The sequence below is a fragment of the Coregonus lavaretus genome, assembly GCF_964263955.1.
Source record: "Coregonus lavaretus genome assembly, chromosome: 1".
Classification (NCBI taxonomy): Eukaryota; Metazoa; Chordata; class Actinopteri; order Salmoniformes; family Salmonidae; genus Coregonus; species Coregonus lavaretus.
Genome location: NC_139988.1, coordinates 38,206,085 through 38,232,637, shown reverse-complemented (window position 1 = coordinate 38,232,637; position 26,553 = coordinate 38,206,085). Strand labels below are relative to the sequence as shown.

Below are 26,553 nucleotides of genomic sequence, written 5' to 3'. Positions count from 1 at the left end.
GCAAATTTATTTAAAAAAAAACAGGAAATACCATGAGACTCGAAATTGAGATCAGGTGCATCCTTTTTCCATCGATCATCCTTGAGATGTTTCTACAACTTCATTGGAGTCCACCTGTGGTAAATTCAATTGATTGGACATGATTTGGAAAGGCACACACCTGTCTATATAAGGTCCCACAGTTGACAGTGCATGTCAGAGCAACAACCAAGCCATGAGGTCGAAGGAATTGTCCGTAGAGCTCCGAGACAGGATTGTGTCGAGGCACAGATCTGGGGAAGGGTACAAAAAAATGTCTGCAGCATTGAAGGTCCCCAAGAACACATTGGCCTCCATCATTCTTAAATGGAAGAAGTATGGAATCACCAAGACTCTTCCTTGAGCTGGCCTCCCGGCCAAACTGAGCAATCAGGGGAGAAGGGCCTTGGTCAGGGAGGTGACCAAGAACCCGATGGTCACACTGATAGCACTCCATAGTTCCTCTGTGGAGATGGGAGAACCTTCCAGAAGTACAACCGTCTCTGCCACCAATCAGCACGCCACCAATCAGTCCTTTATGGTAGAGTGAGCAGACGGAAGCCACTCCTCAGTAAAAGGCACATGACAGCTCGCTTGGACTTTGCCAAAAGGCACCTAAAGACTCTCAGACCATGAGAAACAAGATTCTCTGGTCTGATGAAACAAAGATTGAACTCTTTGGCCTGAATGCCAAGCGCCACGTCTGTAGAAAACCTGGCACCATCCCTACTGTGAAGCATGGTGGTGGCAGCATCATGCTATGGGGATGTTCTTCAGCGGCAGGGTCTGGGAGACTAGTCAGGACTGAGAGAAAGATGAACAGAGCAAAGTACAGAGAGATTCTTGATGAAAACCTGCTCCAGAGCGCTCAGGACCTCAGACTGGGGTGAAGGTTCACCTTCCAACAGGTCAACAACCCTAAGCACACAGCCAAGACAACGCAGGAGTGGCTTCAGGACAAGTCTCTGAATGTCCTTGAGTGGCCCAGCCAGAGCCCGGACTTGAACCCAATCTAACATCTCTGGAGAGACCTGAAAATAGCTGTGCAGCAACGCTCCCCATCCAACCTGACAGAGCTTGACAGGATCTGCAGAGAAGAATGGGAGAAACTCCCCAAATACAGGTGTGCCAAGCTTGTAGCGTTATACCCAAGAAGACTTGAGGCTGTAATCGCTGCCAAAGGTGCTTCAACAAAGTACTGAGTAAATCATCTGAAAACGTATGTAAATGTGATATTTCCATTTTTTATTCATAATAAATTTGATACCATTTCTAAAAACCAGTTTTTGCTTTGTTATGATGGGGTGTTGTGTGTGGATTGATGAGGGGGAAAAACAATGTTATCCATTTTAGAATAAGGCTTTAACGTAACAAAATGTGGAAGATGTCAAGGGGTCTGAATACGTTCCGAATGCACTGTACACGGTCAAGTTAGAAATTATGCTATGGATGATATATTAAACCACCCAGACACAACAAAGATACAGTCGTCCTTGTGAACTGAGCTGCAGGACAGGAAGGAAACTGATCAGGGATGTCACCATGAGGCCATTGTGACAGAGTTCAATGGCTGTGATGGGGGAAAACTGAGAATGGATCAACAACATTTTAGTTACTCCACAATAATGACCGAAATGACAGAGTGAAAAGAATAATACAAATATACAAAATAAAAATAGGCACTAAAGTTATACTGCAAGAAAACACTGCAAAAGAATACAGTTTATGTCCTAAATGCAAAGCCTTATGTTTGGGGCAATCCAACACAACACATCACCTCCTTATTTCCAAGCATGGTGGTGGCTGCATCGTGTTATAGGTATACTTGACATTGGCAAAGACTGAGGAGTTTTTCAGGATAAAAAGAAATGGGATGGAGTTAAGCACAGGCAAAATCCTAGAGGAAAACCTGCTTCAGTCTGCTTTACACCAGACACTGGGAGAGGAATTCACCTTTCAGCAGGACAATAACCTACAACACAAGGACAAATCTACACTGGAGTTGCTTACAAAGAAGACAGTGAATGTTCCTTAGTGGCCAAGTTACCATTTTGACTTCAATCTGCTTGAAAATCTATTGCCAGACTTGAAAATTGCTGTCTAGCCATGAACCCCAACACATTGACAGAGCTTAAAGAATTTGGAAAGAATACGACTATCTAATCAACCGATATTAGTGTTCCATTTTTTAGATTTGTTTTCACTTTGACATTACATAGTATATTGTGTAGACCTTTGACAAAAAAAAAGACAAATAAATCCATTTTAATCCCACTTAGTAACACAATAAAATGTGAAGAAATCCAAGGGGGTACTTATGATACCCACTGTAGGTCATTGTCAGAAGAAGGTAAATTCTTCATATCCTGCTGAGCTTTTTAGCTTGTAATGGTCTCCTGAACTTCACTTAAAAATACTTGAACTGTAAACTCAACACAAACTGTAGAGTAACTATAGACATGGCTGGAATATGTTAATCTAACTCTGGGCTCTGCGCTCTTCACATTGCCTCTTTGAAGCTCATTGAGACTTTGATCGTCTCGTGGGTTAAATCTTCGAAGAGTCTCCCCATCTCTGTTCTATCTACCCATGAACTACAAGCCTGGAGTCTAGACATGTGGCCTTCCCTGACCCTGACCTTACTCTCAACTTACCATGGTCCATAACCCTGCAACCAAACGCGCCCAGTTGTGTGTGTTTATCCTTTTCACTCAGGGTGTGGCATGTCACATCCACTAGGTTTTAACTCTGAGAAATTATTCAAAATATATATTTTTTTGTAAGCATGTGGTATACTAGGACTAGAACGCACATTCCTTGAAAAGTGTTAATGTAATCCTGCTTGACTGTTTACATCCTTCAAGAAGGGCTTCGAAACATCACTTTATGTTATATTAATATGTACAATGTTTTGTATTTTTTATTGCTGCTGCTTGAAGAGTGGGTCTGAAATTCTTTTTTCCTGACAGAATTCGTCAAAGTCAGGGAATCTGTGACAAAAGGATAATGGCAGTGATATTCCAGGGCTGGAGCAGACCATCAATGACTTGAGGATAAAGATTGCAGCACTGGAAATCCAGCATGCATCTCTGGAGATGGCATTCCACTCTAAGGAGAGTGGGGATAGGGACAATACTGTGGCCTTGGGGGGTGTCAACCACACATGGAAGAAGAGGATGGAGATTTCCGTACAGACATCACCTGTGAAGGAGGGCTTTAGATTTGAAGTGCCTTTCAAGGGAGGGTCAATCCCCTCCTCAGCCTCTGTCCCACCAATCTCCTCCTCCTCCCTCCCCAACCCTGGCTTTGTCTGTACCTGCCAACAGCAGCAGCAGAGTGGTACCCAGCCCCCACCTCCTCCCACCCCAGGTGTATCCCCTCCTCCAGCTCATCCTCCTCCTCCTCCTCCTCCTCCTCCTCTACCTCAGCTCTCTGGAGGGGCCCCACCACCTCCACCCCCACCCCCTCTCCCTGGTGGGGCTGGTCCTCCTACTCCTCCACCCCCTCCTCCTCCTTTACCAGGTATGGGTGGACCTTGTCCCCCACCTCCACCCCCTCCCCTGCCAAGCTTTGGACCTCCACCCCCACCCCCTCCACCAGGTATGGGCCCCCCTCCTCCGCCCCCACCCCCCGGCAGTGGACCTCCTTCTACCCCAGGCTTTGGCCCTCCTCCCCCTCCCGGTGGTTTCATGGCCTCCATGGCCCAGGTTGCTGGCCCCCAGAAGGCACCCACCGAGCCCCCCAAGCCCATGAAGCCTCTCTACTGGACCAGGATCCAGCTGCATGCTAAAAAGTAATTAGCAGTCCACTTTAGTCCAATTACTGTACATATACAAACATTACATTTGCCTTCAGAATAATCTCAATTATTCGGGGAATGGCATTCCACAGGGATGCTTGCTCATGTTGACTCCAATGCTTCCCACAGTTGTGTCTAGTGGATTGGATGTCCTTTGGGTGGTGGGCCATTCTTGATACACACGGGAAACTGTTGAGCGTCAAAAACCCAGCAACTTTGCAGTTCTTGACACAAACCAGTGCGCCTGGCACCTACTACCATAGCCCGTTCAAAGGCACTTAAATCATTTGTCTTTCCCTTTCACCCTCTGAATGGCACAGATACACAATCCATGTCTCAATTGTCTCAAGGCTTAAAAATCCTTCTTTAACCTTCTCCTCCCCTTCATCTACACTGATTGAAGTGGATTTAACAAGTGACATCAATAAGGGATAATAGCTTTCACCTAGATTCACCTGGTCATGGAAAGAGAAGGTGTTCTTAATGTTTGTACACCCAGTGTACAGTATATGTTTATCCATAGCTTCCTAGTTAGCTATATGATATAACCATTAACATAACGCATGAATGAGAACGTATGCAAAAGATAGAGATGGATCATTGACATTTATGGAGGCTTTCCTAACCAAACTCTAGAATGGGTTTTCTACTGAAGATAAAGATCAGCCATATTATAGAGATGGGAACCCAGTGTAAAATTTGAGAAAGATGTGGGAAAGGAGTGCGTTGAGATGTTGTTTGAGTTGAAACAGGTGTTGTGATGTGCTTTGGTACTGATGTACTTGGTCCGACTCCACACATAAAGAAGTCATGCTATAATACTGCAGTACTGTGACATGTCAGAAAATAAGTCCACCTTATAATAACCAGTGGACACAGTGGTGGGTTATATGAAGTTATTAGAAATGTAATGTACTGTACAGTAGTTGTCTGAAGAGGTACTGTAGTAATTCTCTCTGCATTCTGGGGCTCGGTAAAGCACAACATGCCAGACACTTTGAATTGTAAGTTTGAGGTACACTCTTAGAAAAAAGGGTTCCAAAATGATTATTCAGCTGTCCCCATTGGAGAACACATTTTGGTTCCAGGTAGAACCCTCTGTGGAAAGGGTTTTATATGGAACCCAAAAGGGTTCAACCTGGAACCAAAAGTGTTCTACCTGGAACCAAACAGGGTTCTTCAAAGGGTTGTCCTATGGGGACAGCCGAAGAAACCTTTTAGGTTCTAGATAGCACATTTTTTCTAAGAATGTATTACATCAACAGGATAAAGATCCAATGATAGAGATGTAATACAGATCTTTCTGTCTTCTACTTGAGGGATGTGAGTGGTTCTCTGGTTTGGGAGAAGATCGAGGAGCCATCAGTGGATTTTTATGAGTTTGTCGAGTTGTTCTCCAAAAGTGCTGTGAAGGAGAAGAAGAAGCCAATATCAGACACCATCACCAAGCCCAAGGCCAAACAGGTACTGTACATTGTGTATGCGTGCGTGCGTTTGTCTGTCTGTCTGCCCTTGCCTGTCTTTGGTCCCATCCCTGTCTCTGTCTCTTGCTGTCTTCTCTCCGTCACTCTAATCACTTGCCTGGGAATGACATGAGGAAGTGATGTACTGTAGCCAGACAGTGATTATGTGATGTGAGGTCTGGCTCCCCCTGGCTCCCCCTGGCTTCCAGGCCCAGTGAGGCGCAGAGCCAGTGAGTGGCGTGTCGTGAATAAACCCACACCGATGACTGGGAGACACTGTGGCAGACCAGACTGCTGCTCTGTGGCTCTGACCCAATAGTCTTACATAGCTTCCCTTCCTAAGTTTCTACTGTCCTTTTCTGTCAGCCACTGATCTAAAAGGATTTGATAGATTGAAATACCATGGTAGAGCACTAGCCAGGCACTTCAGCTCTAAGTGGTCACAGGGGAAGGGAAGATATAAAATAGGGTTTAGTAGAGTATTGGGACAGAGCCTTGTGTGTGCTCTTTCCGCTAGTGTGAGAGGGACTACCTCTGTGTATTCAGTACAGACAAATTTGATGATTGATGAAGAGCAGAACCCCAGGCTGATTCACTTTTCATACTCTCTCTCAGTCAGAGCTGCAGTGAAGAACATACACTATATATACAATAGTATGTGGACACCCCTTCAAATTAGTAGATTCGGCTATTTCAGCCACACCCGTTCCTGACAGGTGTATAAAATTGAACACACAGCCATGCAATCTCCATAGACAAACATTGGCAGTAGAATGGCTTTACTGAAGAGGTCAGTGACTTTCAACGTGGCACCGTCATAGGATGCCACCTTTCCAACAAGTCAGTTCTGATTTTTTTTTGCCCTGCTAGAGCTGCCCCGGTCAACTGTAAGTGGTGTTATTGTGAAGTGGAATGTCTAGGAGCAACAATGCGAAGTAGTAAGCCACACAAGCTCACAGAACGGGACCGCCGAGTGCTGAAGTGCGTAGCGCGTTACAATCTTCTGTCCTCTGTTGCAACACTCACTATTGAGTTCCAAACTGCCTCTGGAAGCAACGTCAGCATAAGAACTGTTCATCTGGAGCTTCATGAAATGGGTTTCCATGGCCGAACGGCCGCACACAAGCCTAAGATGACCATGCGCAATGCCAAACGTCGGCTGGAGTGGTGTAAAGCTCACCGTCATAGTACTCTGGAGCAGTGGAAACGCGTTCTCTGGAGTGATGAATCACGCTTCACCATCTGGCTGTCCGATGGACGAATCTGAGTTTGGCGGAAGCCAGGATAGCGCTACCTGCCCGAATGCATAGTGCCAACTGTAATGTTTGGTGGAGGAGGAATAATGGTCTGGGGCTGTTTTTCATGGTTCGGGCTAGGCCCCTTAGTTCCAGTGAATGGAAATCTTAACACTACAGCATACAATGACATTCTAGACGATTCTGTGCTTCCATCTTTGTGCCAACAGTTTGGGGAAGGCCCTTTCCTGTTTCAGCATGACAATGCCCCCTTGCACAAAGCGAAGTCCATACAGAAATGGTTTGTCGAGATCGTTGTGGAAGAACTTGACTGGCCTGCACAGAGCCCTGACCTTAACCCCATCGAACACCTTTGTAATTAATTGGAACACTGACTGCAAGCCAGACCTAATCGCCAAACATCAGCGCCCGACCTCACTAATGCTCTCATGGCTGAATGGAAGCAAGCAATGTTCTAACATCTAGTTATAGCAGAAAAGAGGGGACCAACTCCATATTAATGCCCATGATTTTGGAATGAGATGTTCGACGAGCAGGTGTCCACATACTTTTGGTCATGTAGTGTATGTCTGGATTCAATCAACCAACCGACCAAACAACATTTGTCACTTGGATATGAACAATAACTTTTATGGTAATAATGTAATAACATTTGTAAAGCAATTTGTATGCATTACATCGAAAGTGCTAGACATGTCTCTTACAGTATATCTTCTCATGTAATTTATTCTCTTTTATGGTCTAATGGAGACCAAATTTGCCCTCTGGTATGTGATGCAGAGGTTTGTGGGTTTCTAGAAATCCGTGTTGGCCAACGTTGAAAACACCGTATTATTGGAATGATTGACTCATGACATAGGAAAGAAACAAATAAAATATAAAGGGATGGTTGACGTAAATTAAAGATCTTTTAAAATCGGAGATTCAAATTCTGCATGTGGTATGTATGAAAACGGAAATTATTTATATTTTTTTTAATGGATCATTTACTGTAAATTAATAAAACAGTTTATGATAGAATTGTTATGATATACTGCAGGAGAAGAATTATTCTGTATATCCTGTAAAAATGATATACAATGTGCTATAATGATCTTCACTATGAACAGACAATATTATACTGCTGTGTAGTACCACCATTATGCACCCATAATAGCTGTGTGTCTTTTAGCATTGAAATTAAATTATATTATGTCTACAGTGTGTTTGGAAACCATTTAGCTAGATATGTAGACGTGATAGACTGTCTCTGTTTTGGCTATGGCAGGAGGCAGAGGCAGCAGTTCAGTGATGTAACTGACTCCACGTTCTATTATTATAATTTTTTATCTCCACCTTAATACCCAGCAGCCACTCTGCATACTCAGCCTGACTGTGGTCACAGAGAGAGTCTACTGTAAACCATACAGGTGTACTATCTTAATTTAATCACTCTGTTGTCGCAGACAATTGTCCTGCATAGCAGGAAATGCTAACTTGTAGTGTATTCTAGGTTATAAAGGCTTCAAAAGTTTGTAATTTCCACTTTAAAATGTAAGACTTGATTTGCCCTAACTAAAAATGTATCAACCCTACAGAAATGTCAATTAATTATAATCCACATATTAAATCAGATGCACATGTTGTCACGCCCTGGCTCTAGGGACTCTTTTAAGTTGAGCCAGGGTGTGTAGAGTTTATGTTTTGTGCTCGTTGTGTCTAGTCTAGTTTTGTATATCTATGTTGGCCGGAGTGGTTCTCAATCAGAGGCAACGAGTATCAGCTGTTGCTGGTTGTCTCTGATTGGGAACCATATTTAGTCAGGTGGTTTTCCCACAGTGTTTGTGGGATCTTGTTCCGTGTTGGTTTGTGGTTTGCACCTGTGGACGTCACGTATCGATTTGTTGTTTTGTTCGTGTATCATTTAATAAATAAGTATGTTCACCTTCCACGCTGCGCCTTGGTCCTCTATATCCGACGATCGTGACACATGTCCTGTTGCTGCAGGATTATTTTCATGTTGTAATAAACTGGTCAAATGATGATAGAACATATGTACATGATACTGTCCATGGCTGTTGGTTTATCAATATATATTACAATATATATTTAAACTTCATCAGCAGTTGTAAATGTATGCATGATTTACTTGGCACAATATAAAAGAGATTGGTGATGGATAATTATTGTACAAGATAAACAATATTTTTTGACTCCACAATCTTAAGCAGTTAACTAAATATATTTGTGATCTGCCAATCTATTCTCACATTGTTGTTGTGACATTTGACTTTTAAATAGTGGCGTCTTGCCATTGATACACAGCCTTTAATGCCTTTTGTGGTTTGTGTAATGCCTTTTGTGGTTTGATAAACATATAATCACAGAGAAAAGAGCACAATGAACGTATACTACGGTATATTTAGTGGGCCATATTTGAAAATGCTTTCCTACTTATCTCCATATGAACTGCATTATCAGCGTGACAGGTTCAAGTGATAAATAAGTCGAGATGTCTCTAAGATCTACAAATTCTAGATCCCCTCATCGAAAATATGATGTATGTGGAGAACTGATCTAGAAGGGAAAACTGTAGTTTATAAATTTGCATAATGTTTGTGGGAGAAGTGGCAACAGTTCATTTCCCATAAAAGGAAAAGATAAAGGGAGATTGAGGTTCAGTTTCGACCTGTTTTGGACTTGATCCTCTTTCCCTTCACTGTTCTCTCTCTCTCTCTATCTTTCTTTCTCTCTCTCTCGCTCTCTTCCCATCTCTCGCTCTCTTACCATCTCTCGCTCTCTTCCCCTCTCTCGATCTCTTCCCATCTCTCTCTCTCTCTCGCTCTCTCTCTCTCTCTCTTGCGCTCTCTCTCGCACTCGCTCTCTCTCAGCTGGTGAAGCTGTTGAACACCAAGCGATCTCAGAACGTGGGGATCCTCATGTCTAGCATCCACTTGGACATGAAGGACATCCAGAATGGTGAGTGGTGATGCTCCACCTCAACCCACCTCACTCAACATAGCATAATGACGTCATTGCAACCAGTTTTGCCCAGGTCGTTTCCTCAATTCATGTTCCTCGGACAAAGCATTGAACTCTCTAGACTTTTGATTCATACAGTGCATTCGGAAAGTATTCAGACTCCTTGACTTTTTCCACATTTTGTTACGTTACACCCTTACTCTAACATGGATTAAATACACATTTTTCTTCATCAATCTACACACAATACCTCATAATGACAAAGCGAACACAGCTTTTTAGAAATGTTAGCAAAAGTATTCAGACCCTTTGCTATGAGACTCGAAACTGAGCTCAGGTGCATCCTGTTTCCAATGGTATTGATGAGTATACCACCTCAGTCACCGGGTTCATCAATAAGTGCAAACTATTACAGACTACAAAGGGAAACCCAGCTGCGAGCTGTCCAGTGACGCGATAAATGCCTTTTATGCTCACTTCGAGGCAAGCAACACTTAAGCATGCATGAGAGCACCAGCTGTTCTGGACGACTGTGTGATCACGCTCTCCATAATCAATGTGAGCAAGACCTTTAAACAGGTCAACATTCACAAGGACGCGGGGCCAGACATATTACCAAGACGTGTACTCAGAGCAAGCGCGGACCAACTGGCAAGTGTCTACATTTACATTTTCTACCTCTCCCTGACCGAGTCTGTAATACTAACATGTTTCAAGCAGACCACCATAGTTCCTGTGGCCAAGAAAGCGAAGGTAACCTGCCTAAATGACTACTGCCCCGTAGCACTCAAGTCAGTAGCCATGAAGTGCTTTGAAAGGCTGGTCATGGCACACATTTTACATTACATTTTAGTCATTTAGCAGACGCTCTTATCCAGAGCGACTTACAGTTAGTGAATACATATTTTTTTATACTGGTCCCCCATGGGAATCACACCCACAACCCTGGCGTTGCAAACGCCATGCTCTATCAACTGAGCTACATCCCTGCCGGCCATTCCCTCCCCTACCCTGGACGACGCTGGGCCAATTGTGCGCCGCCCATGAGTCTCCCGGTCGCGGCCGGCTGCGACAGAGCCTGGATTCAAACCAGGATCTCTAGTGGCACAGTTAGCACTGCGATGCAGTGCCTTAGACCACTGTGCCACTCAGGAGTACACATCAACACCATCATCCCAGAAACCCTAGACCAACTCCAATTTGCATACCGCCCCAACAGATCCACAGATGACGCAATCTCAATCCCACTCCACACTGCCCTTTCCCACCTGGACAAAAGGAACACCAATGTGAGAATGCTGTTCATTGACTACAGCTCAGCGTTCAACACCGTAGTGCCCACAAAGCTCATCACTAAGCTAAGGACCCTAGGACTAAACACCTCCCTCTGCAACTGAATCCTGGACTTCCTGACGGGCCGCACCCAGTTGGTAAGGGTATGCAACAACACATCTGCCACGCTGATCCTCAACACGGGGGCCCCTCAGGGGTGCGTGCTCAGTCCCCTCCTGTACTCCCTGTTCACCTACGACTGCGTGGCCAAGCACGACTCCAACACCATCATTAAGTTTGCTGACGACACAACGGTGGTAGGCCTGATCACCAACAACGATGATACAGCCTATAGGGAGGAGGTCAGAGACCTGGCATTTTGTGGTGCCAGGACAACAACCTCTCCCTCAACGTGAGCAGGAAAAGGAGATGATTATGGAATACAGGAAAAGGAGGGCAGAACACGCCCCCATTCACATCGGCGGAGCTGTAGTGGAACGGGTAGAGAGTTTCAAGTTCCTTGGTGTCCACATCACCAACAAACTCTCATGGTCCAAACACACCAAGAAAGTAATGAAGAGGGCACGACAACGCTTTTTCCCCCTCAGGAGACTGAAAAGATTTGGCATGGGTCCCCAGATCCTCAAAAAGTTATACAGCTGCACCATCGAGAGCATCCTGACCTGTTGCACCACCGCCATGTATGGCAACTGATCGGCATCCGACCGTAAGGCGCTACAGAGGGTAGTGAGTACAGCCCATCCAGGACCTACAGTGCCTTCGGAAAGTATTCAGACCCCTTGACTTTTTCCACATTTTATTACGTTACAGCCTAATTCTAAAATTGATTAAATATTTGTTTTATTCTCTACACACAATACCCCATCATGACAAAGTGAAAATTGGTTTTTTGAAATTTTAGCAAAAAAAACTAAAACTAAAATACCTTATTTACATAAGTATTCAGACACTTTGCTATGAGACTCGAAATTGAGCTCAGGTGCATCCTGTTTCCATTGATCATCCTTGAGATGTTTCTACAACTTGATTGGAGTCCACCTGTGGTAAATTCAATTGATTGGACATGATTTGGAATGGCACACACCTGTCTATATAAGGTCCCACAGTTGACAGTTCAAATCAGAGCAAAAATCAATCCATGAGGTCGAAGGAATTGTCTGTAGAGTTCCGAGATAGGATTGTGTCGAGGCACAGATCTGGGGAAGGGTACCAAAACATTTCTGCAGCATTGAAGGTCCCCAAGAACACAGTGGACTCCATCATTCTTAAATGGAAGAAGTTTGGAACCAGCAAGGTTCTTCCTAGAGCTGGCCACCCAGCCAAACAGAGCAATCGGGGGAGAAGGATCTTGGTCAGGGAGGTGACCAAGAACCCGATGGTCACAATGAGAGAGCTCCAGAGTTCCTATGTGGAGGTGGGAGAACCTTCCAGAAGGACAACTGTCTCTGCAGCATGCCACCAATCAGTCCTTTATGGTAGAGTGAGCAGACGGAAGCCACTCCTCAGTAAAAGGCACATGACAGCCCGCTTGGACTTTGCCAAAAGGCACCTAAAGACTCTCAGACCATGAGAAACAAGATTATCTGGTCTGATGAAACCAAGATTGAACTCTTTGGCCTGAATGCCAAACGTCACGTCTGGAGGAAACCTGGCACTATCCCTACGGTGAAGCATGGTGGTGGCAGCATCATGCTGTGGGGATGTTTTTCAGCGGCAGGGACTGGGAGACTAATCAGGATCGAGGGAAAGGTGAATGGAGCAAAGTACGGAGAGATCCTTGATGAAAACCTTCTCCAGAGCGCTCAGGACCTAAGAATGGGGCGAAGGTTCACCTTCCAACAGGACAACAACCCTAAGCACACAGCCAAGACAACGCAGGAGTGGCTTTGGGACAAGCCTCTGAATGTCCTTGAGTGGCCCAGCCAGAGCCCGGACTTGAATCCGATCAAACATCTCTGGAGAGACCTGAAAGTAGCTGTGCAGCGACGCTCCCCATCCAACCTGACAGAGCTTGAGAGGATCTGCAGAGAAGAATGGGAGAAACTCCCCAAATACAGGTGTGCCAAGCTTGTAGCGTTATACCCAAGAAGACTTGAGGCTGTTATCACTGCCAAAGGTGCTTCAACAAAGTACTGAGTAAAGGGTCTGAATACTTATGTAGGTGTGATATTTCTGTTTTACATTTTTTATAATTTAGCAAACATTTATTAAAACCTGTTTCTGCATTGTCATTATGGGGTATTGTGTGTAGATTGATGAGGAAATAAAACAATTTATAATCATTTTTAGAATAAGGCTGTAACGTAACAAAATGTGGAAAAAATCAAGGGGTCTGAATACTTTCCGAATGCACTGTATGTGTTAAAAGGTTATTATAGTAAACTTAAAAACCAGAGTGGTGCAGTGGTCTAAGGCACTGCATCGCAGTGCTAGCTGTGCCACTAGAGATCCTGGTTCGTGTCCAGGCTCTGTTGCAGCCGGCCGCAACTGGGAGACCCATGGGCGGCGCACAATTGGTCCAGCATCGTCCAAGGTAGGGGAGGGTTTGGCCGGCAGGGATGTGGGTTTGTTTCCCACAGGGGGCCAGTATGAAAAAAACATGTATGCATTCACTAACTGTAAGTCGCTCTGGATAAGATCATCTGCTATATGACGTAAATGTAAAATGAAATTAAAACTAATCATGACATTTTTTTTGATTAAACTGAAATTAAATAATGAACATACCTGTTTGAAAAAATACAAGTATACTGAAACTAACGTACAATAAAAACCATCATGAATTATGGTCTTTTTATTTTGTTATTTTTTGCCTTACAACCTGGAATTAAAATGGATTTTTGGGGGGTTTGTATAATTTGATTTACACAGCATGCCTACCACTTTGAAGATGCAAAATATTTTTTTATTGTGAAACAAACAAGAAATAAGACAAAAAAACAGAAAAATTGAGCGTGCATAACTATTCACCCCCACAACCACAGATTCTCAATTGGATTGAGGTCTGGGCTTTGAATAGGCCATTCCAAGACATTTAAATGTTTCCCCTTATACCACTCGAGTGTTGCTTTAGCAGTATGCTCAGGGTCATTGTCCTGCTGGAAGGTGAACCTCCGTCCAAGTCTCAAATCTCTGGAAGACTGAAACAGGTTTCCCTCAAGAATGTCCCTGTATTTAGCGCCATCCATTATTCCTTCAATTCTGACCAGTTTCCCAGTCCCTGCCAATGAAAAACATCCCCACAGCCTGATGCTGCCACCACCATGCTTTACTATGGGGATGGTGTTCTCTGGGTGATGAGAGGAGTTGGGTTTGCGCCAGACATAGCGTTTTCCTTGATGGCCAAAAAGCTCAATTTTAGTCTCATCTGACCAGAGTACCTTCTTCCATATGTTTGGGGAGTTTCCACATTCCTTTTGGCGAACACCAAACGTGTTTGCTAATTTTTTTCTTTAAGCAATGGCTTTTTTCTGTCCACTCTTCCGTAAAGCCCAGCTCTGTGGAGTGTACGGCTTAAAGTGGTCCTATGGACAGATACTCCAATCTCTGCTGTGGAGCTTTGCAGCTCCTTCAGAGTTATCTTTGGTCTCTTTGTTGCCTCTCTGATTAATGCCCTCCTTGCCTGGTCCATGAGTTTTGGTGGGCAGCCCTCTGTTGGCAGGTTTGTTGTGGTGCCATATTCTTTCAATTATTTAAAAATGGATTTAATGGTGCTCTGTGGGATGTTCAAAGTTTCTGATATTTTTTTATAACCCAACCCTGATCTATACTTCTCCACAACTTTGTCCCTGGCCAATATTTATCCCCATAATGCAACACACTTTGAAAGGTGGTGACCAATAATGGTCACCGACTTCACAAAAGTGATCAGCTCGAAACCGCCCATTGACTTTCTATATTTTATAGACTCACAAGATTACATTGCCACAAGCAGTACAGGATATATTGGGCACATTTGATCAGAAACATTTTTAACTTTACAAAAACCATGTGATCAAAGGTCATGCAGTTTTTGATTAAGTTGCCTTCAAGTCACTGCAGTTGCTTCTCACCAACTGCACCATACAGCCAATGCCTGGCTAGTGGGAGGCACTATTTGTCAACAAATCATTAGGGACTTTTTGGTGGGGACAGGTATCCCCTGTAGCTCAGTTGGTAGAGCATGGCGCTTGCAATGTCAGGGTTGTGGGTTCGTTTCCCACGGGGGGCCAGTATGAAAATGTATGCACTCACTAACTGTAAAATGTAAAAATGTGTACCAATACGAACGTGACCAAAGACGTGACTAAAACAGGAACCAATTCTAAAGCTACAGGCAGAACAAAATGAAAGTGAAAAAAAACCCATTAAATCCCCACTTATCTCAAGCAGACAGATTTTGGGCGAGGTAAATCCTCTCGCTTTGCCTCTTCCTCTCTGACTTTGCTTTCACACAGTCACACAGAATATCTGCGCATGTGCACCGGTGCATTTCACGCTGCTACAACGTGGTAGCTACAGACCAAAACAGCTGAGAAGTTTAGCCTCGCAGTTCAAAGCTCCTGGTTGTTGCGTAAATTGACCCACTACTACTGTTTATTTTGTGCATCTGGGTAACAAATAAGTACATTACTGTGATTGTTTTCAATTAAAATTGTCAAAAAGGAACAAAAATAGCTTCTTAGCAAAGTGCAATTTCTGAAGCAAGAATTTCGCTAAGACTCTCGGGGAGTGGTTTGAGTGGGGAAGGGAAAACTGAAAACGATCTGTTATTGGCAGGTTTGGAACTCTCTTTTTACTATTGGTCTATTAACTCATTCACTGCCTGGTGATGACTCCAGACAGTCTAATACTCCATCCCACCAAAACAGGTTGAAATTCCAGCTCTTACATTAAAAGGGCATTATCATAATTTTTCATAATTTCACAGTATTTTAGTGTGGAAATATATATAAATCACGTTTTTGACTGCTATCGGCCTTTAAACCTAACCTAACCTATGACCTGATCCATCACCTTATGCATTGTGGCAAGAAGGGACATCACAAAAAATACACAACACATAAATGGCTCCTAGCCTCCCACTCACAGGCTACATTCTGTCCCTAAAACTGAAATGAAATAGAAACCTAAAATAAAATATATATTTTTTTATAAAACTTAAATTTAAAAAACAAATAGTAAATCAGATCTGAAAACTAACTGAAACTAAACTGAATAAAAACGAATAATAATCTTAAAACGTATAAAAATAAAAAATAATATTAAAGCACAAAATTGATTAACTTTGATGTGTTACCCTCAAATGAGAGGCCTCATTACCGGGTTATCACTAGACTTTGAAGTATAAAGGATGTATGATTCTCTTTCTCTCTGTGTGTATCCATCTTTCATTTAGTTTACCATATTCACTTTTATCCTGCTCTTTCTCTTTCTCTTTCTCTCTCTCGTTCTCTAATCTATTGTCACTGCTCCTTAGTCTAAACGGCTTTGTTAAAACAGAACTACTCCAGAATGGATTCTCCTCCTGTTATAGTCCTCTGATTGCCTTGCCATTCATCCCTCATCCATGTGTCTAAACATTGCTTACAAGATCGACGCTGGGGACGGTCTGTCTATCCTATAAGTCCTCTCTATAGGCTTATCTCAACAGGAGGAGGTACTGAAATACATTTTGGGGATGTAGAAACGCTTTCAGTGTAAACTTAAATGACTAAAATCAAATAGAAACTATGTAGAAAATATAATGGACCTATATATTTTTTAATAATAGCCTATAAACTTTGAGAACAAACAGTGCCTATAGGAAGTCTACATCACCTTGAACTTTTTTCAAATTTGTTGGGTTACAAAGTGGGGTTTAAATAGATTTAAATGTATTTTTTTGTCATTGATCTACCAAAAATACTCCATAATGTCAAAGTGAAAAGAAATTCAACACATTTTTACAAATGAATAAAAATATTTTTTATGTGTTTAAAGTCGTTGAATAGGGGGTGAATTAGTTGTTAGTTCAGAAGTAAAATTTGGCTTAACAAATCACATAAGTTATATGGACTCACTCTGTTTGAAATAATAGGGGTTTGCATGATTTTTGAATGACAACCCCTTCCTCTGTCCCCCATACATACAACATCTGTAAGGTACCTCAGTCAAGTATTGAATTTCAAGCACAGAATCAACTACAAAGACCAGGGAGCTTTTCGAAAGCCTCATAAAGAACGTCAGTGATTGGTAGATGGGTAACAATACAAAATCTGACATTGAGTATATTTGTAAGCATTGTCAAGTTAATAATTATGCTGTGGATGATGTACTAAACAACCCAGAAGCATTAAACGTGCAGTCGTCCTTCTCAACTGAGCTGCAGGACAGGAAGGAAACTGCTTAGGGATGTCACCAAGGGCGCAAAACAGCTACAGAGTTCAATGGCTGTGATGGGAGAAAACTGAGGATGGATCAACAACGTTGTAGCGACTCTACAATAATGATCTAAATGACAGAGTGAAAAGAAGAATAAAAATACACAGAATAATGATTTTCCAAAACATGCAACAGGGCACTAAACTAATACTGCAAAAAATTAAGAAACTTTTTGGCCTAAATGCAAAGCCTTATATTTGGGGAAAATCCAACACAACACATCACTGAGTAACTGCCTCCTTATTTTCAAGCGTGGTGGTGGCTGCATCATGGTATGGGTATGCTTGACATCGGCAAAGACTAGGGAGTTTTTCAGGATGAAAAGAAACGGGATTGAGCTAAGCACAGGTAGAATCCTAGATGAAAACCTGCTTCAGTCTGCTTTACACCAGACACTGGGAGAGGAATTCACCTTTCAGCAAGACAATAACCTACAACACAAAGCCAAATCTACACAGGAGTTGATTACCAAGAAGACAGTGAATGTTATTGAGTGGCCAAGTTACAGTTTTGACTTGAATCTGCTTGGAAATCTATAGCAAGACCAGAAAATTAAAATGTGAAGAAATCCAAGTGGTGTGTAGACAATAGGCACTGTACAATAACCAAAATAAAAGACAATCAGGCCACATTGATTTTGTTATAATGTTTGAGCATAAGAACACAGCATTAGTCAGGTCTAGAATTGTAGGAAACTAGTTTTAAAATGGCAATATTTTCTCTCAGCTCCATGGCTAAATGTATAGAATTGCAGGATATTGGCTTTAAAGGTCCCACACAGTCAAAACCATGTTTTTAATCAAATTTTATGATATTTGGATGAAACCAGATCAAAATAGGATGACCAAAGTGTGAAAAATTACTGTTGCTGGTACATTGATAAAGTTTTATCATAAAGTTACTGGCCCCCTCCCCTGTGTCAAAAAACTTGAATTCAAGAGGCGGGATAGATTAGACATCATTGATAGTCATGATTTATGAAAATGGTCTGGCAGTCAATATATACAGTACCTTCGGAAAGTATTCAGACCCCTTGACCTTTTGCACATTTTGTTACGTTACAGCCTTCTCAAAAATTGATTAAATTGTTTTGTTTTTCTCATTAATTTACACAAAATTCCACATAATGATGAAGCAAAAACTGTTTTTTAGAGATTTCTGCTAATTTATAAAAAAACAAAAACGGAAATATTACATTTACATAAGTATTCAGACCTTTTACTCAGAGATGTTAGATCGGGTTCAAGTCCAGGCTCTGGCTGTGCCACTCAAGGACATTCAGAGACTTGTCCCGAAGCCACTCCTGCATTGTCTTGGCTGTGTGCTTAGGGTTGTTGTCCTGTTGGAAGGTGAACCTTCGCCCCAGTCTGAGATCCTGAGCGCTCTGGAGCAGGTTTTCATTAAGAATCTCTCCAGTGGTGGTTATTTAGTCTTCTATTTGGCTGAAACTTTCATAAAACACTTCTGTGCGATGTAGCCTTCCTGTAATACTTTAGAGTGCTAGTGATCGTGCTTGGCGCAAGAGTTGGCGCCTGGCTCAGTGTGGTATGGAGGATGCTGGCAGATGGTGCTGGGTTTGGTCATGAATGGGACGTCTGATAGAGATGATATGGGCCTTTTCTACTCAACCCTGTTTGAGTCAGTAACTAGAACCAAATTAGTGAGAGTGAGAGAGCAGGCAGAGAGAAATAGAGAGCATGCGCAGAGAGGCTGGCCCTGTGGTGACTATGGAGGGAGTAAGAGTGTGAAGGGATTGAGGGTGAAGCAATAAGCAGAGAGAGAAACTGGCAGACACAGTGTAGGGTGTGAGAGACAGATACAGTTGAAGTCGGAAGTTTACATACACTTAGGTTGGAGTCATTAAAACTTGTTTTTCAACCACTCCACAAATGTCGTGTTAACAAACTATAGTTTTGGCAAGTCGGTTAGGACATCTACTTTGTGCATGACACAAGTAATTTTTCCAACAATTGTTTACAGACAGATTATTTCACTTATAATTCACTGTATCACAATTCCAGTGGGTCAGAAGTTTACATACACTAAGTTGACTGTGCCTTTAAACAGCTTGGACAATTCCAGAAAATGATGTCATGCTTTAGAAGCTTCTGATAGGCTAATTCCATTTACATTTTAGTCATTTAGCAGACGCTATCCAGAGCGAATTACAGCATAAATTTTTCATACTGGCCCCCTGTGGGAATTGAACCCACAACCCTGGCGTTGCAAGCGCCATGCTCTACCAATTGAGCTACAGGACACATCATTCGAGTCAATTGGAGGTGTACCTGTGGATGTATTTCAAGGCCTACCTTCAAACTCAGTGCCTCTTTGCTTGACATCATGGGAAAATCAAAAGAAATCAGCCAAGACCTCAGACATTTTTTTATAGACCTCCACAAGTCTGGTTCATCATTGGGAGCAATTTCCAAACGCCTGAAGGTACCACGTTCATCTGTACAAACAATAGTACGCAAGTATAAACACCATGGGACCACGCAGACGTCATACCGCTCAGGAAGGAGATGTCTCCTAGAGATGAACGTACTTTGGTGCGAAAAGTGCAAATCAATCCCAGAACAACAGCAAAGGACCTTGTGAAGATGCTGGAGGAAACAGGTACAAAAATATCTACATCCACAGTAAAACGAGTCCTATATCAACATAACCTGAAAGGCCGCTCAGCAAGAAAGAAGCCACTGTTTGGCCATAATGACCATCGTTATGTTTGGAGGATAAAGGGGGATGCTTGCAAGCCGAAGAACACCATCCCAACCGTGAAGCACGGGGGTGGCAGCATCATGCTTTGCTGCAGGAGGGACTGATGCACTTCACAAAATAGATGGCATCATGAGGAAGGGAAATTATGTGGATATATTAAAGCAACATCTCAAGACATCAGTCAGGAAGTTAAAGCTTGGTCGCAAATGGGTCTTCCAAATGGACAGTGACCCCAAGCATACTTCCAAAGTTGTGGCAAAATGGCTTAAGGACAACAAAGTCATAGTCCCATGTAGCTCAGTTGGTAGCCAGGGTTGTGGGTTCGTTTCTCACAGGGGACCAGTATGAAGAAAATAAAATGTATGCACTCACTAACTGTAAGTCGCTCTGGATAAGAGCGTATGCTAAATTACTAAAAATATTTAAAAAACTAGTGGCCATTACGAAGCCCTGACCTCAATCCTATAGAAAATTTGTGGGCAGAACTTAAAAAGCATGTGCGAGCAAGGAGGCCTACAAACCTGAATCAGTTACACCAGCAATGTCTGGAGGAATGGGCCAAAATTCTCCCAACTAATTTTTTTATTTAACCAGGTAAGCCAGTTGAGAACAAGTTCTCATTTACAACTGCGACCTGGCCAAGATAAAGCAAAGCAGTGCGATAAAAACAACAACACAGAGTTACATATGGGGTAAAACAAAACAAAGTCAAAAATACAACAGAAAAATATATACAGTGTGTGTAAATGTAGCAAGTTATGGAGGTAAGGCAATAAATAGGCTATAGTGCAAAATAATTACAATTAGTATTAACACTGGAATGATAGATGTGCAAGAGATGATGTGCAAATAGAGATACTGGGGTACAAATGAGCAAAATAAATAACAATATAGGGATGAGGTAGTTGGGCGGGCTAATTTCAGATGGGCTGTGTACAGGTGCAGTGATCGGTAAGGTGCTCTGACAACTGATGCTTAAAGTTAGTGAGGGAGATAAGTGTCTCCAGCTTCAGAGATTTTTGCAATTTGTTCCAGTCATTGGCAGCAGAGAACTGGAAGGAATGGCGGCCAAAGGAGGTGTTGGCTTTGGGGATGACCAGTGAGATATACCTGCTGGAGCGCATACTACGGGTGGGTGTTGCTATGGTGACCAATGAGCTAAAATAAGGCGGGGATTTGCCTAGCAGTGGTTTATAGATGGCCTCGAGCCAGTGGGTTTGGCGACGAATATGTAGTGAGGACCAGCCAACAAGAGCGTACAGGTCACAGTGGTGGGTAGTATATGGGGCTTTGGTGACAAAACGGATGGCACTGTGATAGACTACATCCAATTTGCTGAGTAGAGTGTTGGAGGCTATTTTGTAAATGACATCGCCGAAGTCAAGGATCGGTAGGATAGTCAGTTTTACGAGGGCATGTTTGGCAGCATGAGTGAAGGAGGCTTTGTTGCGAAATAGGAAACCGATTCTAGATTTAACTTTGGATTGGAGATTTTTTATGTGAGTCTGGAAGGAGAGTTTACAGTCTAACCAGACACCTAGGTATTTGTAGTTGTCCACATACTCTAGGTCAGACCCGTCGAGAGTAGTGATTCTAGTCGGGTGGGCGGGTGCAAGCAGCGTTCGGTTGAAGACATGCATTTAGATTTACTAGTGTTTAAGAGCAGTTGGAGGCTACTGAAGGAGTGTTGTATGGCATTGAAGCTCGTTTGGAGGTTTGTTAACACAGTGTCCAATGAAGGGCCAGATGTATACAAAATGGTGTCGTCTGCGTAGAGGTGGATCTGAGAGTCACCAGCAGCAAGAGCGACATCATTGATATACACAGAGAAAAGAGTCGGCCCAAGAATTGAACCCTGTGGCACCCCCATAGAGACTGCCATAGGTCCAGACAACAGGCCCTCCGATTTGACACATTGAACTCTATCTGAGAAGTAGTTGGTGAACCAGGCGAGGCAGTCATTTGAGAAACCAAGGCTATTTAGTCTGCCAATAAGAATGCGGTGGTTGACAGAGTCGAAAGCCTTGGCCAGGTCAATGAAAACGGCTGCACAGTACTGTCTATTATCGATCGCGGTTATAATATCGTTTAGGACCTTGAGCGTGGCTGAAGTGCACCCATGACCAGCTCGGAAACCGGATTGCATAGCGGAGAAGGTACGGTGGGATTCGAAAAGGTTGGTGATCTGTTTGTTAACTTGGCTTTCAAAAACTTTTGAAAGGCAGGGCAGGATGGATATGGGTCTGTAACAGTTTGGATCTAGAGTGTCACCCCCTTTGAAGAGGGGGATGACCGCGGCAGCTTTCCAATCTCTGGGGATCTCAGACGTTACGAAAGAGAGGTTGAACAGGCTAGTAATAGGGGTTGCGACAATTTCGGCGGCTAGTTTTAGAAAGAAAGGGTCCAGATTGTCTAGCCCAGATGATTTGTAGGGGTCCAGATTTTGCAGCTCTTTCAGAACATCAGCTGTATGGATTTGTGTGAAGGAGAAGCGGGGGGGGCATGGGCAAGTTGCAGCGGAGGGTGCAGAGCCGGTGGCCGGGGTAATGGTAGCCAGGTGGAAAGCATGGCCAGCCGTAGCAAAATGCTTGTTGAAATTCTCCATTATTGTAGATTTATCGGTGGTGATAGTGTTTCCTAGCCTCAGTGCAGTGGGCAGCTGGGAGGAAGTGCTCTTATTCTCCATGGACTTTACAGTGTCCCAAAACGTTTTGGAGTTTGTGCTACAGGATGCAAATTTCTGTTTGAAAAAGTTAGCCTTTGCTTTCCTAATTGGTTCCTAACTTCCCTGAAAAGTTGCATATCGCGGGGGCTATTTGATGCTAATGCAGTACGCCACAGGATGTTTTTGTGCTGGTCAAGGGCAGTCAAGTCTGAGGAGAACCAGGGGCTATATCTGTTCTTAGTTCTGTATTTTTTGAATGGGGCATGTTTATTTAAGATTGAGAGGAAATTACTTTTAAAGAACAACCAGGCATCCTCTACTGACGGAATGAGATCTATATCCATCCAGGATACCTGGGCCAGGTCAATTAGGAAAGCCTGCTCGCTGAAGTGTTTTTGGGAGCGTTTGACAGTGATGAGGGGTGGTCGTTTGACCGCGGACCCGTTACGGACGCAGGCAATAAGGCAGTGATCGCTGAGATCCTGGTTGAAGACAACGGAGGTGTATTTAGAGGGTAAGTTAGTCAGGATGACATCTATGAGGGTACCCATGTTTACGGATTTAGGGTTGCACCTGGTAGGTTCGTTGATAATTTGTGTGAGATTGAGGGCATCTAGTTTAGATTGTAGGATGGCCGGGGTGTTAAGCATATCCCAATTTAGGTCACCAAGCAGTACGAACTCTGAGGATAGATGGGGGGCAATCAATTCACATATGGTGTCCAGGGCACAGCTGGGGGCTGAGGGGGGTCTGTAGCAAGCGGCAACAGTGAGAGATTTATTTCTGGAAAGGTGGATTTTTAGAAGTAGAAGCTCAAACTGTTTGGGCACAGACCTGGATAGTATGATAGAGCTCTGCAGGCTATCTCTACAGTAGATTGCAACTCCACCCCCTTTGGCAGTTCTATCTAGACGGAAAATGTTATAGTTGGGGATGGAAATTTCAGAATTTTTGATGGCCTTCCTAAGCCAGGATTCAGACACTGCTAGAACATCAGGGTTGGCGGAGTGTGCTAACGCAGTGAATAACTCAAACTTAGGAAGGAGGCTTCTGATATTTACGTGCAGAAAACCAAGGCTTTTACGGTTACAGAAGTCAACAAATGATAGCTCCTGGGGAGTAGGAGTGATACTGGGGGCTGGAACAGAGGAGGACTAGAATAAGGATACGACTAAAGGCTTTAAGAACTGGTCTTCTAGTGCGTTGGGTACATAGAATAAAGGGGGCAGTTCTCCGGGCGTTGTAGAAAAGATTCAGGGCATTATGTACAGAAAAGGATATGGAAGGATATGAGTACAGTTGAGGTAAACCTAAGCGTTGGGTAACAATGAAAGAGATAGCATCACTGGAGGCACCGATTGAGCCGGTCTCGGCGTGTATGGGGGGTGGAACAAAGGAACTATTTGAGGCAGTTTGAGAGGGACTAGGGGTTCTACAGTGAAATTGTATAATAATAACTAACCCAAACAGCAATAGGCAAGGCATATTGACAAGGGAGAGAGGCATAAAGCAATCACAGGTGTTATTAGAGAGAGCTAAGACAACAACTGGTAATAGCGATAAAGTTTGGGCTGAGGCTAAACAGAATAAACAGGACAGGGTACCGTGTAAAGGAACAGTCCAGCAGGCATTAGCTGTGCAGCTGAGTGATCATAAGGTCCAGTGAACAGCAATATGTGAGTCCGAGAGCAGTTCGAATTGGTGCTTCAGCACAGCTAGCAGGGAGCACAGTTGTAGTTTGCGTGTGCTAGCGGGCCGGGGCTAGCAGATGGATCTTCGTGGTCGTCGCAACGGGAAGCCTGTTGAAACCACATCAGACGATTTCGTCGGCAAACCAGTCGTGTTGGATCGGCGGGGCTCAGTGTCAACACTAGGAGGTCCCGTCCGGTTGACAGAGAGGTAGATAGCCGGGAGATGGGCCTGAGGCTAGCTCAAGGCTAACTGGTGCTTGCTATGGGGCAATGGTAATTAGCCAACAACAGGTTGCAGCTAGCTAGCTGGTTGCGATGATCCGGCGCTAGGGTCCAGTGATTCCGGCAGAAAGTCCGATAAGCTCTGGGTCGATAGCACGCTGTGCAGACTGGCCGACGAATTGTCCAGGCTAGAGCTAGAGCTGGCTGGTGGATAGTGTAGGCCACGGACAATGGTGAAGACGCTAACAGTGACTAATAGCAAGTAGCCATTCAGTTGCAGCTACACTAGTTTCAGCTTAAGGCTCTTGATGAAAGTTATGAAGAAATAATAGAATCCTTTCCACGTTGGGTGAGGCGGGTTGCAGGAAAGTATATTTAGTTAAAGAATGAAAAGTAAAATTGAGAAATATATACAAAATAGACACACAAAAAAAAGAAACGGGATATTTACACTAGGACAATGAATAAAACCACGACCGCACTGCTACGCCATCTTTTTATTTTATTTTTTTTCATATTGTGGGAAGCTTGTGGAACGCTACCTGAAACGTTTGACCCAAGTTAAACAATTTAAAGGCAATGCTACCAAATACTAATTGAGTGTACATGTATGTACACTTCTGACCCACTGGGAATGTATGAAAGAAATAAAAGCTGAAATAAATCATTCTCTCTACAATTATTCTGACATTTCACATTCTTAAAATAAAGTGGTGATCCTAACTGACCTAAGACAGGGAATTTTACTAGGATAAAATGTCAGGAATTGTGAAAAACTGAGTTTAAATGTATTTGGCTATGGTGTATGTTAACTTCCGACTTCAACTGTATAAATGGAGTATGTGATGGAGTCACAGGGGGACTGTGAAGAAGAGAAAGGTGGGTGAAAATTATAGGAGAAGACAGCTTTCTTGAGGATTGTTTATCTTCTCTCACAGCAATATTCTGTTGACAGACAGACATGGGAAAGCAGATTAAAATAAATAACTGACAGTTTTACTTTTTTCGCCAGGCTGACCACGGTATAGAAATAACTAAAGGCCTTTACATTTACGTCATTTAGCAGACGCTCTTATCCAGAGCAACTAGGGTTAAGTGCCTTGCTTAAGGGCACATCGACAGATTTTTCACCTAGTCGGCTCGGGGATTAGAACCAGCAACCTTTCGGTTACTGGCACAACGCTCTTACCCACTAAGCTACCTGCCGACCCCTTTACACAGCAGAAATCCTACATGATTTCCTGCAGATTAAGGCCAGCCATATGAAGCTTGGAAGATGATCACAGGGTTGATGCTGACTGAGTTCGTCGAACGTATCTGTTCTTCACACAAAGATGTACGCATTGGGTAAGAGGTAAGGTAGTGAACAGTAGCTGAAAAGAATTTCACAGAACACTCATTCAACTGATTTATCTACAGGTATATTCCAGAGATGGTTAGTTTGTTTCTATTTCATAGGCGGTTGTGTGCAAAAGTTTCAGTTAGGCATTTATGTGGCGCAGTGGTCTAAGGCACTGCATCGCAGTGCTAGCTGTGCCACTAGAGATCCTGGTTCATATCCAGGCTCTGCTGTAGCCGGCCGCAACCGGGAGAACAATGGGGCGGTGCACAATTGGCCCAGCGTCGTCCAGGGTAGGGGAGGGAATGGCCGGCAGGGAGGTAGCTCAGTTGGTAGAGCATGGCGTTTGCAACGCCAGGGTTGTGGGTTCGATTCCCACGGGGGGCCAGTATGAAAATAAAAAAGAATAATGTATGCACTAACTGTAAGTCGCTCTGGATAAGAGCGTCTGCTAAATAATGTAAATGTAATGTGTCATGCAAGTTCATTGGCCCTTCACAATCAGAAGTACTGCAGGAGAATATGAATATGTCATGTTTATTATATCCTGTACCTTTGAGATGAGCTTTGTTACCGTACTTCAACATAGGTCAGAACAGTGTGAAAAGCAGGTATGTGTACATGGTCTCACTGTGCACAATTCCTGTGCATAACTCAACACCTCAGATTAAACAAGGTAGACTCACAGGGTCTGTTCGTCTTTAAAAGTGTATTTTCAAAGTA

General features: G+C 43.3%; 1 pseudogene across 1 annotated transcript in view; it reads left to right on the top strand.

Annotated features, from left to right (window-relative positions):
* Window positions 1–26,553, top strand: part of LOC311133141 — a 68,838-nt pseudogene that overhangs the window by 16,432 nt on the left and 25,853 nt on the right. The window contains exons 7-9 of the transcript XR_014615191.1: window positions 3,015–3,811; window positions 5,137–5,281; window positions 9,407–9,494. The product of XR_014615191.1 is annotated as an uncharacterized misc_RNA (transcript). The remainder of the gene's footprint in view (window positions 1–3,014; window positions 3,812–5,136; window positions 5,282–9,406; window positions 9,495–26,553) is intronic.